The sequence below is a fragment of the Cherax quadricarinatus genome, chromosome 37, assembly GCF_038502225.1.
Source record: "Cherax quadricarinatus isolate ZL_2023a chromosome 37, ASM3850222v1, whole genome shotgun sequence".
Taxonomy (NCBI): domain Eukaryota; kingdom Metazoa; phylum Arthropoda; class Malacostraca; order Decapoda; family Parastacidae; genus Cherax; species Cherax quadricarinatus.
Window position 1 is genome coordinate 506218 of NC_091328.1, and position 15001 is coordinate 521218.

The 15001-nt window shown below is 42.1% G+C and overlaps 1 protein-coding gene across 6 annotated transcripts in view; it reads right to left on the reverse strand.

Annotated features, from left to right (window-relative positions):
- LOC128702155 (zinc finger protein ubi-d4 B) overlaps positions 1–15001 on the reverse strand; it is a 389189-nt gene that overhangs the window by 284324 nt on the left and 89864 nt on the right. The window lies entirely within an intron of this gene.

Below are 15001 nucleotides of genomic sequence, written 5' to 3' on the forward strand. Positions count from 1 at the left end.
AGCACATTGATGTTGCCACCCCTACACATCTTGAAATGATGTTCTTCAAGCTCTGTATAAACACTAGTACCTCTGTACTAGCATGTGCAATGTACAGACCTCAGTGGCAACATGCAGACCCTATCAACTTCCTAATGGAAAATATTGACTCCCTTCTGCTACAACACAACTGTCAACATATTATAATTGTTGGTGACCTCAACCAGCACCTTATACAGAGGGACTTTGATGACCTTCTTGCAGTGTTTGACATGAGAAACTTTGTTGATTTCCCTACTCATATCTCTGGCTCCTCCCTTGACCCAGTAGTGAGTGATCTGGCAGAAGGCATAGTCACTTGTCAACCCCTCGGCTACGTTGGATCCTCTGACCACAAGGCTGTTTTTACGAGACTTAAGATCCCAACAGAACGTGGTGAGGAGTCCACACGCACAACCTGGCTATGGGAAAGAGGTAATTGGCCAGCCCTTTGCTCTGAGCTCGCCACCACCGACTGGAATGCTCTTCTCCAAGGGGATGTTGACAACCAAGTGAAAGCCTTCACTGGACACATCCTTAATCTACAACAAGAACACATTCCTCACCGGCAATATGTGACGAAGCCTACAGATCAGCCTTGGTTTGGCTTTCGTTGTAGAGAGGCTGCTACTGCTAAGTACAAAGCATGGCGGAGGTATAAGAGACATCCTACCACCTATAACAGGAACTTGCACATGCAAGCCTGTAGGCATATGGGTGATGTTGATAAAGTCAGTTGATCAAATGAAAATGCTGGCCCACAGATGGCTCCAACTTCATCCTGTTTCCTACTTGTATGTCTCATAACAATAAAAATGCTTTCAAATGAGCTGATGTAGGTAACAGCTCTTAGCTTGCCAATAAAGTTAGGAATCCTTAACCTGTAAATAGCTGTCAATAAAGCTAGGGATCCTTAACCTTGTCAAACCCTGTGTAAAAAAAAAAAAAAAAAAAAGGAGAGAGGAGAGGAGAGAGGAGAGGAGAGAGGAGAGGAGAGAGGAGAGAGGAGAGGAGAGAGGAGAGGAGAGTGGAGAGGAGAGAGGAGTGGGGAGAGGTTGAGAGGGAGGGAGAGGGGAGAGGGGTTGATGGAGAGAGTGAGGGGGAGAGTGAGGGGGGAGGGGAGAAAGGGGGAGACCCCATCAACTTCCTGATGAAAAATGTGGACTCCCTTCTACTTCAGCACAAATGCCAACACATTATAGTTGTTGGTGACCTCAACCAACATCTTATACAGAGGGACTCTGATGACCTTCTTGCAGTGTTTGACATGAGAAAGGTTGCTGATTTTCCTACTCACCTGTCTGGCTTATCCCTCGACCCAGTAGCAAGTGATCTGCTAGAAGGTATAGTCACTTGCCAACCCCTTGGCTATGTTGGATCATCTGACCACAAGACTGTTTTTACAACACTGAAGATTCCAACAGAAAGAGGTGATGAATCTATAAGCAACAACCTGGATATGGGAAAGAGGAAACTGTCCAGCCCTTTGTTCTAAGCTTGCCACCTCTGATTGCAATGCTCTTGTCCAAGGTGATGCCAACAGCCAAGTGAATGCCTTCACTGAACACATCTTCAACAAGAGCACATCCCTCACCAGCAGTATGTGATGAAGCCTACAGATCAGCCTTGGTTTGGCTTTCATTGTAAAGAGGCTGCTACTGCTAAGTACAAGGCTTGGAGAAGGTATATGAGATATCCCACTATCTATAACAGGAACCTGCACAGGGAAGCCTGTATTATTATTATTATTATTATTTTTTTCAACAAGTCGGCCATCTCCCACCGAGGCAGGGCGACCCAAAAAAAGAAAGAAAATCCACTAAAAGAAAATACTTTCATCATCATTCAACATTTTCACCTCACTCACACATAATCACTGTTTTTGCAGAGGTGCTCAGAACACAACAGTTTAGAAACATATACATATAAAGAAACACAACATATCCCTCCAAACTGCCAATATCCCAAACCCCTCCTTTAAAGTGCAGGCATTGTACTTCCCATTTCCAGGACTCAAGTCCAGCTATATAAAAATAACCAGTTTCTCTGAATCCCTTCACTAAATATTATTATTATTATTATTATTACTATCAAAATTAAGCAATAAACCACCAGGATTATATAGCACTGCAACATAGAGTTAGTAAGGGCAGTGAGGGGTGGTAAAGGAAGTATAATCAAAGGCTGTGTAATAAATCTGTTGCTGTCTAAAAGTCAGAGAGTCTATGTCAAAGGTGGGGCCATCAGCGAGGAGGGAAGATAAAGTAAGTGTGTCTGAGCGGTGAAGATGTAGGAGGTAAATTCTGCGTGCTCGCTGATGGACAGGACAGTCCAACAGAATATGGCAAACTGATATTGAAACCTGACAATTAACACAGAGTGAAATTGGGTGCCTCTCCATGAGACACCCACGAGAGAGATGTGTGCAAAGACGGGGAAAGCGTAGTCTCCCGACCATGACATCAATGATAAGAAGACCAAGATCCTAAACTCAGCTTGATAGACTGTAATTTGTTATGAATCAGTTCAGACCAGCTTTGTTGCCAATGGTTGTGAAGGTGGCTAGAGATTACAGCAAGATAATCTGAGAATGGAATACTTCTATATGAAACTGGAAGGTCACGTATTGTTGACTGCACAGCAGAGTCTGCCTGCTTGTTGCCTTAAACATCAACATGACCAAAGACCCAGCAAAAAACGATTTCTTTGTTTTTGTTAGAAATACAGCATAACCAAATTTGTATACAAAGAACTAGAGGATGAGCCAAATTAAATTTTTTGATAGTTTGCAAAGCATGAAAGGAGTCCGAGACTACCACAAATGATGAGGTAGGCCTGCATGCAATATGGATAATTGCAATTAGAACTGCATACAGTTCAGCTGTGAAGATGCTAGCCGAGTCTAGCAAATGACCTTGTACAACACTGTCCAGAAACACTACTGCAAACCCGACACCATCAGAGCATTTAGAATCATCAGTGTAAACTGCGACAGCACAAGAATGAAACTGAAAGTGGTTAGGAAAAAGAGAGCGAGAAGCCACTGTAGGTATTTGAGCTTTCGCGAAGTTAGATATCAGATGTACAAATAAAGAAGGCAACTGAAGAGAAGTTAAGAGCGAGTGAACACAAAGAGAAAAGGGACTGAGTAAACAGGGGCAGTGAACAAATAATGGACCTCTACTAACATCTGTTACTATCCGTATGGAGAAGGATCATGAAGGTCACAAGAGCAGACAAACTAATAGAGGCAATGGGCATCATGGCAATCATTCAAGGATGGAACATTCGCCTCTACATATAGGTTCCCAACAGGGGAGGAGGGAAAAGCACCTAGACATAAACGTAACCCCTGATGATGGATGGCATCAAGTTCAGAAAGAGTTGTGGGAGAAGCCACAGAATATATCTGGTCGCCATAGTCTTTTCAATAAAATTAGCGCTGAATGCAGTTTAAGGAGGTTCAACTGGCTATGGCAAGTTGCTTTCAGGGAGGTAATGTGAGGTTTCCAGGACAGCTGGTGATCAAACAGAAGGCCGAGAAATCTTATCATATCACATTCAAGGTTACGGGAGCCATACAGGTATAATGGAGTATCAGAGACAACAGAGCATCTGGCGAAAGTAATTTGGTGGATTTCAGTACCAGAAAATTTAAACCCATGCATAGTGGCCCAATGGAAAACATGGTTGACAGCATTCTGGAGTGAGGCTGCTACTAGGTGACAGTCAGAGATGGCACAAGCTATTGAAAATATCAACAAAGAGATGACCAAATATTAAATGGGAGAACAGAGGCCAGATCATTTACAGCATGTAGAAAAATAGTAGTACTAAGGACGCATCCCTGCAAGACACCTTCAGCTTGAACAAAGTCCAGGGAAAGCTGACACAAAAAATAAAGCTGCATCAGGTAGAGTGAGCTCTAAAACTTGGTGGTCCTTGGTCAAGGATTGACAAGGTTATTCATCTGTTGAAATTATTCCACCTCTAAATCAACAAGATAGAACCATCTCTATTAGCAGTCAGGAGAAAGCTGATCTCTTTGCCAAACACTTTGCTGTCAAGATCCAAGTTCCTGATCCAGCAAGGGAACCTCCTTGGCTAGCTGCAAGAGCTGTGTCAAAGCTGTCAGTGGTGACAATAAGGCAGGATGAGGTGTATCTTCTCCTTAAATCACTGGACCAAGAAAAGGCTGTGGGCCCAGATAAGTTGAGCCCAAGACTGCTGAGTAAATGTGCAGACCAGCAAGCAGCACTTCTAACTCGCATTTATCAGCACTGCTTAGCACAGTGTAAATGGCCTTCTTTGTGGAAAGAGGCAAATATACTCCCTGTTCATGAAAAGAAGAGCACAGAAGAAATCAGCAACTACATACCAGTGTCACTCCTGTCAATCACTGGCAAGATTCTAGAGACAATAATACATGACAGTTTTTTAACTACCACTCACTCACTTGTGACCGTCAATATGCCTTCAGAAAAGGTTACTCTGCTGCTGATATGTTGTGCCACTTAATGGAAAGGTTTAACAAGACATTGGATGAATCCAAAGTCAGCCGTGTTGTAGCGCTGGACACTGCTGGTGCTTACGACTGAGAATGGCACCACTCCTGTGCATGCAAGTCCAGACTTGCATGCACAGGAGTCTTGATTGGCAAGATGCATACCGTTATGAGGGTACCTTTACCAAATTCAACTTCAACAACAAGATCATCATCTGGGATCAGGTAAACTATGCCCTAAATGAAACATGCTGGGAGGACATCTTAAATTACATGAACCCTAACCAATGCCTCAAAAAGATCACCCTCCTGGTAGCTGAAGTATGTTCAAGGTATATTCCTATAAGACAAAAGAAAAGAAGAAGTAAACTGGAGAGAGAGAGAGACGCTCCCTCTACAGGAGAAGACGAAGAATCATTGAGCTCCTCAAGAATGCCAGATTATCTGATACATGGAAGGAAGTGCTAACCAGGGAAGTGGAAAATACTGAGCTAAAGTTAAAGGACTCATACAGGATCCAGGAGAGACAAGAGGAGCTAAAAGCAATTAATGAAATTTAAAGAAATTTGAAATATTTCTTTTCATATGCCAACAATAAGTCAAAAACCACTTCTAGTATAGGGCCCCTGCTCAGACAAGACGGATCCTATACACACGGCAACAAAGAAATGAGCGAGATACTGAAATCACAGTATGACTCAGTGTTCAGCGAGCCACTAACCAGTTTAAAGATAGACAATCCAAACAATTTTTTCATGAATGAGCCTCAAAACCCTGCCAATGTAGGCCAGATTTATGACATAGCCCTAACTCCACTAGACTTCAAGAAAGCCATCGATGACATGCCCATGCACTCAGCCCCAGGCCCAGACTCGTGGAACTCGGTGTTCATTAAAAACTGCAAGAAACCCCTCTCACGGGCCCTAAGTATGCTATGGAGAAGGAGTTTAGACACAGGCGAGATTCCACAGTCACTAAAAACAACAGATATAGCCCCACTCCATAAAAGTGGCAGCATAGCAGTAGCTAAGAGCTATAGACCAATAGCTTTAACATCCCACATCATAAAAATCTTTGAAAGAGTACTAAGAAGCAGGATAGCAAACCACCTGAACTCCCAAAAATTGCACAACCCAGGGCAACATGGTTTCATAGCAGGTTGCTCCTGCCTTTCGCAACTGCTTGACCACTATGATATGGTCCTAGATGCACTGGAAATCAAACAGAATGCAGATGTAGTGTACACAGACTTTGCAAAAGCCTTTGACAAGTGTGACCATAGTGTAATAGCACACAAAATGCATGCTAAAGGGATAACCAGCAAAGTAGGCAGATGGATCTTCAACTTTCTAACCAATCGCACACAAAGAGTAGTGGTAAACAGAGTTAAATCAGATACTGCCATAGTGAAGAGCTCTGTCCCACAAGGCACAGTACTCGCACCTATCCTGTTCCTTATTCTCATATCAGACAGACAGAGATGTAAACCACAGCACTGTATCATCTTTTGCAGACGATACTAGGATCTGCATGAGAGTGTCATCCATTGAGGACATGGCAAAGCTCCAAGAAGATATAAACCAAGTTTTCCAATGGGCAACAGAGAACAATACGATGTTCAATGAAGACAAATTCAAACTACTCCATTATGGAAAACTGGAGGAAATAATAACTAGGACTGAGTATACTACAAACTCCAATCACACAATAGAGCAGAAAAGTAATGTGAAGAACCTGGATGTGGTCATGTCCGAAGACCTCACTTTCAAGGACCACAACAATGCCACTATCACATCTGCTAGGAAACTGATAGGATGGATGCTGAGAACATTCAAGACAAGAGATGCCAAGCCAATGATGATCCTTTTCAAATCACTTATTCTCTCTAGGCTGGAATACTGCTGTACATTAACATCCCCATTCAAGGGAGGTGAAATTGCAGAACTAGAGAATGTACAGAGAACCTTTACTGCACGTATAAGTTCCATCAAACACCTTAACTACTGGGAGCACCTGGAAGCACTTGACTTGTACTCACTAGAGTGCAGGCAAGAGAGATATATCATAATCTACACCTGGAAGATTCTGCAGGGACTGGTCCCTAATGTGCACACAGCAATCACTCCATACAAAAGCAAAAGAATTGGCAGGCGATGCAACATACCCTCAGTGAAAAGTAGGGGCATCACTGGTAAACCAAGAGAAAACGCAGTAAGTGTCAGGGGCCCAAGACTGTTCAACAGCCTCCCATCAGCAATAAAGGGCATTACGGGAAGACCCCTGGTTGTCTTCAAGAGGGAGCTGGACAGATACCTAAAGACGGTGCCGGATCAGCCGGGGTGTGGTTCGTACGTTGGATTGTGTGCAGCCAGCAGTAACAGCCTCGTTGATCAGGCCCTGATCCACCGGGAGGCCTGGTCGTGGACTGGGCCGCGGGGGCATTGATCCCCAGAATGCCCTCCAGGTAGCCTCCAGGTAGGGCCTCTTGGCAAAACTGCAAGCACTGGGAATTGCAGGCTCTACATTATGTCTCCTCAGTGATTACCTTCAAGGCAGATATATCTCTATGCGTGGTTTAGAAAGACACGTAAGCAAACACTATAACATATTTATTAGAAAACGTTTCGGTCCTGGGACCTTGATCACTTCTAACATACAGAGGTAGAAAGACATTATATATATAGGCGGAGAGTGAGGTGTGACGCACGGGACCTGAGGAATGTCATAAGAACATAAGAATGGAGGAACACTGTAGAAGGCCTACTGGCCCATGCGAGGCAGGTCCTTATCAAAACAACCTCTACCTATGATGAGGACAGGTAGACGATGAAATCATGTGACTCCTGTGTTGTTGGGTTGGTGCTGCTTAAGTATCATGTATGCCAATGTTTTTGAAATTTTGTAGTTTCCAGTGTTGCGTTCTATAGTGTCGGTGACGGCGATTAGTGAGGCTTCTAGGCACCGTCGGCGTCTGAGGTCTGGTTCGGTGAGAACAAGTTGTGCCTCATTCCAGTTCATCAAATGCCCCATGGAGTCTCTGTGGAGGACACATGCATACCTTACATTGTCTCTGTTAGAGGCATTTCGATGCTCATTCAGGCGGACTGCAAGATCTCTGCCTGTCTCGCCTACATATTTCTTGGGACAGAACCCACAGGGGATAGTGTAGATGCCTGCTGTAGAAGTTAGAGGTGTGGGGCTGCAACAAGGACGATCTTATACACTTTTATTCACACCAAGACTCCCGCACTAAGAGAGGAGTCCTCATTGGCTTCTTCTTGAGAGCTCTTCGCATCTCCAGCCCTTGTTTTCTAGAAGAAGAATGCACTTACATAACACAAGCCTTTACACATCTTCAGTTCCCATCTTTCTTCATCCGAGATTGCAGACTCAAGGCACAAGCTATCCTCAACAAACCGCCCATGGAACAGCCCCCTAAACAGTTCATAGTACTCCCATGTGGCGATGTTGCCACGAATACTCGCAGGGCACTTGCTATGAGTAACATCAACGTTTCCACCATAAACACATCATCTATCAAAGACCTCACTACGAAACGCAGCCCCACATCTCTAATTTCTACAGCAGGCGTCTACACTATCCCCTGTGGGTTCTGTCCCAAGAAATATGTAGGCGAGACAGGCAGAGATCTTGCAGTCCGCCTGAATGAGCATCGAAATGCCTCTAACAGAGACGATGTAAGGTACGCATGTGTCCTCCACAGAGACTCCACGGGGCATTTGATGAACTGGAATGAGGCACAACTCCTTCTCACCGAACCAGACCTCAGATGCCGACGGTGCCTAGAAGCCTCACTAATCGCCGTCACCGACACTATAGAACGCAACACTGGAAACTACAAAATTTCAAAAACTTTGGCATACATGATACTTAAGCAGCACCAACCCAACAACACAGGAGTCACATGATTTCATCGTCTACCCGTCCTCATCATAGGTAGAGGTTGTTTTGATAAGGACCTGCCTCGCATGGGCCAGTAGGCCTTCTACAGTGTTCCTCCATTCTTATGTTCTTATGACATTCCTCAGGTCACGTGCGTCACACCTCACTCTCCGCCTATATATATAATGTCTTTCTACCTCTGTATGTTAGAAGTGATCAAGGTCCCAGGACCGAAACGTTTTCTAATAAATATGTTATAGTGTTTGCTTACGTGTCTTTCGAAACCAACTTTTTTTTTTTTATTATCACACTGGCCGATTCCCACCAAGGCAGGGTGGCCCGAAAAAGAAAAACTTTCACCATCATTCACTCCATCACTGTCTTGCCAGAAGGGTGCTTTACACTACAGTTTTTAAACTGCAACATTAACACCCCTCCTTCAGAGTGCAGGCACTATATTTCCCATCTCCAGGACTCAAGTCCGGCCTGCCGGTTTCCCTGAATCCCTTCATAAATGTTACTTGTCGGTATTTATTACCAAGGTTTATACCATCTCTATGCGTAATTCTCAACAGGACAGAGTCAGCAAGACATCCTATTGGTGCAAGTGTTCCACAGGGAAGTGTGTTGAACCATTGTTATGGAATGCCTACTTCAATGACCTTCTTCATCTTATCCCACAATCCCACACATATGCACAAAACTGTACTCTGACATTTACTTATCCAAGAAAGGAAATGCCAGCTGCTCTAAGTTACATCAATCACCAGCTTACAGCTTTATCAGCCTGGGGAAAAAAATGGCAGGTCACACTTACTCTGGAAAAAACACAAATGATGATGGTCTCTATGTACCATGATGGTAATGCTGGAGCAGTGGTAAGAATGAATGGGAGAGTTTTGTTACCTGGGTATGACGATAGCTCTGGGGTGAAATCTGACTCCAGACTGACCACAAAGAACCACGTTGTAAATCTTGCAAACAAGGAAGTTTACAGTGCTTAGAAATATCTCGCAACTGCTCGACAGTAGAGGCTGTAAGACTGTCCAAGGCACAAGTATGCTCACACCTTGAATATGCTCCACTTTCTTGGACTGTGTACCTTCCATCTCACCTATAACTTTTTGACAGAATAGAGAACAGAGCAAAACAACTCAACTCTCACCTGGACCTGGCCTGGACAAATCTTTCATTTCAATAGAACCTTCAACACCAGAGGCATGTGGGTGGCCTTACTGTTATGTACAAGGCTAATACTGTCAAGGTACCACACCTGGCTCCACTCCACAGACAGCAAGAAGTGAGCTTCTGCACAACAAGATGGGCAGCAAACAGCAACTACACTCTGGTTGTACCCTTCTCCAGATCATTACTTCATCTGAGATTGTTTATCCCTAAGATGACTCAAGTATGGAATATGTTCATACAGCATAATGATATCAATGAAATAAAGTCAGTCAATCAAATGAAATTGCTATCCCACAGATGGCTCCAACTTCATCATATTTGTATGTCTCATAACAATAAAAAGGCTTTCAAATGAGCTGATGTAGGTAACAGCTTTTAGCTTGTAAATCAAGTTAGGAACCTTAACCTAACCCTGTGAAACCCTGTGTAAAAATAAAAAGAGAAGGGAAAGAGAGATGTACAGGTGGAAAGAGGGAGAGGGAAGTAGGGAGTCAGGGAGCATAGGAGGGAGATGGACAAAGGAAGAGACTGCCTCTGGTAGCTTCTAACCAAATGCATTCATACTTAGTGTATAACCACTCTATGTACAGTGGAACCCCAAGTTTCAACCACCTAGAGTATTGATTGTTTCGAGTTTAGACCGCTTTTTCGGCAAAATTTTGTCCCGAATTTAGACCTGTGCCTTGTGTTTCAGCCGGTATGCCAGACTTGTCCGCCTGCCCACGCAGGTGTCGTGAGCCAATCTGGCTTTGTTTATCCTTGAGTGAACATTGCCCTGCGCCCTCATCCAAACATTTCACAATAAATTCATTGTGTTTAGTGCTTGTTTATTGATTGAGACTGTAAAATAAGCCACCATGGGCCCAAAGAAACTTCCTAGTGGCAGCCCTTTGGTAAAGAGAGAAACATGATAGAACTGAAGAAAGAAATTGTAGCAAAGTACCAAAGTGGAGGAGGAAGAGAGAAGGGAGAATGTGCCTTCTTCAGTGATTCTACAATATGTATGATACTAAAGCAGCACGAGTTGATTAAGGCTATAGCCCCAGCCAGCGATAAAGTGTAGCATTAACAGCGTAGCAAGTAAGTTAAGCGATTAAGCGATAGAAAAATGACAACACAAAACCTAACTCCTCCACTGTCGTTTGAGGTATATCGGGCAACTGAAAACACTGCCGCCTCTGCTGCCGCTTATGCTTATGTTCTCATTGGCCCTTATACACCCAACAACAACACAACACCAGTCGTGACATACGTAATGATCTATTTTATTCATTCTAGATGAATTGTGATAGATAAATAAGCCGTAGAGTTGATATTAGTGTCATATTGAAGGACTACCTTGGCCTGCCTCCAAACAAACTCTCCTGCCTCTCTCATATGCCAACAAGAGTCTTCAATAAAGGTAAAACTGTTATAAATGTTCATTTCTCCATTAAAATTAGTGCTTTATATTTATTTCTTCTAGGTAGTAGGTTGGCAGACAGCAACCGCCCAGGGAGGTACTACTGTCCTGAGAAGTGAGTGTAAAACGAAAGCCTGTAATTGTTTTACATGATGGTAGGATTGCTGGTGTCCTTTTTTCTGTCTCATAAACACGCAAAATTTCAGGTACGTCTTGCTACTTCTACTTACACTTAGGTCACACTACACATACATGTACAAGCATATAGTATGTACACACCCCTCTGGGTTTTCTGCTATTTTCTTTCTAGTTCTTGTTCTTGTTTATTTCCTCTTATCTCCATGGGGAAGTGGAACAGAATTATTCCTCCGTAAGCCATGTGTGTTGTAGGTGGCCCGGTGGCCTGGTAGCCAAAGCTCCCGCTTCACACACGGAGGGCCCGGGTTCGATTCCCGGCGGGTGGGAACATTCGACACGTTTCCTTACACCTGTTGTCCTGTTCACCTAGCAGCAAATAGGTACCTGGGTGTTAGTCGACTGGTGTGGGTCGCATCCTGGGGGACAAGATTAAGGACCCCAATGGAAATAAGTTAGACAGTCCTCGATGACGCACTGACTTTCTTGGGTTATCCTGGGTGGCTAACCCTCCGGGGTTAAAAATCCGAACGAAATCCTATCCTATCCTATCCTAAAATGCCGGGAGGGGCTAGTAACCCTTTCTTCTGTATAAATTACTAAATTTGAAAAGAGAAGCTTTTGTTTTTCTTTTTGGGCCACCCTGCCTCGGTGGGATACGGCCGGTTTGTTGAAAGAAAAGAATATTTATTTCTCATTGTTTTCTGTATGTAAAACTATAGTACAGTGGACCCCTGGTTTACGATCAGCTCCCAATGCGACCAATTATGTAAGTGTATTTATGTAAGTGCGTTTGTACGTGTATGTTTGGGGGTCTGAAATGGACTAATCTAATTCACAATATTCCTTATGGGAACAAATTTGGTCAGTACTGGCACCTGAACATACTTCTGGAATGAAATAATATCGTAAACCGGGGGTCCACTGTATTTATTCTTTAAAAATAGATTTTTTTGTGAATATTTTTGGGTGGAGCAGATTAATTAGATTTACATTATTTCTTATGGAAAATATTGCTTTGATTTTAGGTCATTTCGACTTTAGGCCTAGCTCCTGGAACGGATTACAGCCGAAACTTGGGGTTCTACGGTATGTAGAGAGAGCTCACATTACTTGAAAGAGACTGGTCAAGAACCTCAAATTTCATAGTTGAAAACCACAAGTCACTAGATGTTCACTGCTCACTGTCTTGAGAGCTACTGAGGTGGGTGACTGATGTAGCTGGCTGCTTCACTCAGTTCCACACTGCAACCCCTCCACCCACCCATCTTTTGTCTTCACTATATTTTTCTTATTATCACCTTGTTTTGGCTCTGATTATTAACCATGGCATAGAACAGGAATAGTAGTAATACTGGAAGTGCTTAGAAGAGGAATAAGAGTAAAAATCTGAGTATTTTTAAAAGGAAAACAAGAAAATTTTGTGAAGAAATAATAGCCCCAGCCTATTATAGACATGCACTCTGGAAGGAGTGCATGCCCATTTTCTATGGAATATACAATAAATGTGTCAAACACATGCTTTCCCCAACAACTTGGCTTAGGTAAGTTTGTTTAATAAGTTATTTATTTAAGCTAAGGAACATATAGTACAATTTTTTTTTTTACAATGGTCTTGATGGCACACACGTTATGGACACACAAAAAGTACATTATGCAAATTTAACCTTAGATACCCAATTTAAGTTAAACATTTTACACGTAGAGTCTGAACCTCACTACATTCAACTAGGCCTAGTAGGGCAACATGAATCCTCACAACACATTTCTAGATCATCATGAAACAACATCTACAATGTAAATTGTTAAAAACATTATTAACCCTTTGACTGTTTCAGGCCCCTTTCTGAAACTGTCATTCTATGTCGCCAAATATTCAAAAAAGAAAGAATTATTTTTTCTTATGAAATGATAGAGAATCTTTTCCCGATGGTAATGACACCAAAAGTTTGAAATTTGGTCGAAAATTCACGGAATTACGCTCCTGCGAAGTTAGCGGAATTGGTGACATATGTGTATCGGCGATTTCGCCGACTTTGAGCCCTGTTTTCAGCCAATTTCGTTGTTCCAGTTGACCAAACTCATAGCTATTTCTTTAGAACTCCATTTTATCTATCAGCTGAGTACAAGAAACCGCCCATTTACCAATTTGAACTACCCAATATAGTGGTCAGAAATTGGCAATTTGGCCAATTTCACGCAAATTAAAAAAGATGCCAATTTCAAAATAGGGTCCAGAATAAACAAGGTAGACATTCTTGGCACTAAAATAGCATATCCTCTATTCATTAGTCACATCTCTAGGCCCCTCTTATATTATTATTGCTTTCTATTTTGATTTTTTATTCATACAAAAAAATACAAAATTTACTGTTATGCAGACTACTGCATTATTGTAAAAATGGTATAAATAATATCAGTGCACTAGTGAAAGAATATTAGACTTCCCAGTTGACGTGTATTGGACGTGTGGTGTGATTTGTTTACTCCTGAACATTGGTAAAAATCGAACATTTCCGCTAATTTGAGCTCAGTTTCAAGGTCGTTTTCATCGTCAAAGTAATGAAAATCATCTCTATTTCTGTAATATGTTTTCCATTTTATCACCTAAGACCATGAAAACACGAATACAACGATAAATACTATACGATCAGAGTTTTTTTTTTCTCATTACGCAATGTGTGCTGCAGGATTTTTTTTATGTGGTGCACACTGACCACACAGACCCATTCTCTCACATGTGGGCCTACCAGCTTTCTCCTGCTTGATTTGAAGCCGCTAGAATTATTGAGTATATATACGTCAGAAACATTGGCTCGTAAGACGTATTATACGTCGAAAACAGTCAAAGGGTTAATATTGACAATTTAGGAATTAAAAGAAAAAAACCTTGCATGTTTTTTTTTTAGAGGTGTCATAGCACATAACCCAAATTTTCCTAGTAGTTGCTTACTCCACTCTTAGTATTTTCCCTTTATAACTTCATTTTTCTGGAACCTAACTGGCATGAAAGATGGTTGTCTACTGTACATGTCACTTGTTTCTTCAAACATCAGTATATTTTTCCCAAAACCAGTCAGAAATAAAAACCTGAACAAGTTTAGAAGAACAAAATATGAAAACTTACATCTCTTGACAAAATTTAACCAAATAACTAGGAACCATCACACCTACAACAAATGACTATATACCAAATACATCATACACCAAACAACCCTATACCAAATTTTCAAGAAAATACCTTCACTTTCAACAGTTGATGTCTGTGGTGCTGTCACTGACTTAGTTTTGTAGGACAAAAAATACATTTCTGTGCCAACCCAGTAGCTTAAAGATACAACACCACTTCCCCCCCCTATTCTTACCTGATTGCTAACTGGCAAGTCAAAGAGTGAGGCCATCTGCTAATGGGCTCTGGCATGGCAAGATTGGAGCAGCGAGTGGAACAGAGATTTAGGATGCTAACACCAAGCATGAAAATGAGTCAGCCCTTTTGAGACCTAGTGACAGGCAGACATGTCCTGGTCTTGTTTTAAGCAAGCTACTAGGCCCCAGTACAGTAATGAGTTTTTTCATCCTTCAAAACCATTTATTCTTACATGAAATATAACAATTATATTACTCTTTCCTAAAGTACTTCTCCTGCACCCAACACCATGTATGTGTACTTATGGCTACCTGCTGGAAGAAAGCATAAGAAATATTAAACTGTTACTGCATGCAATCCATGATTAAAGTAATCATTTCCTCTAGGTATTAAATCTTCTGGTTATCCCACCTACTTTCTTGTATCCATCTGTTAATATCATCAATAAAATAACTTAAGAACAGTATAAAATAGTAGAATATTA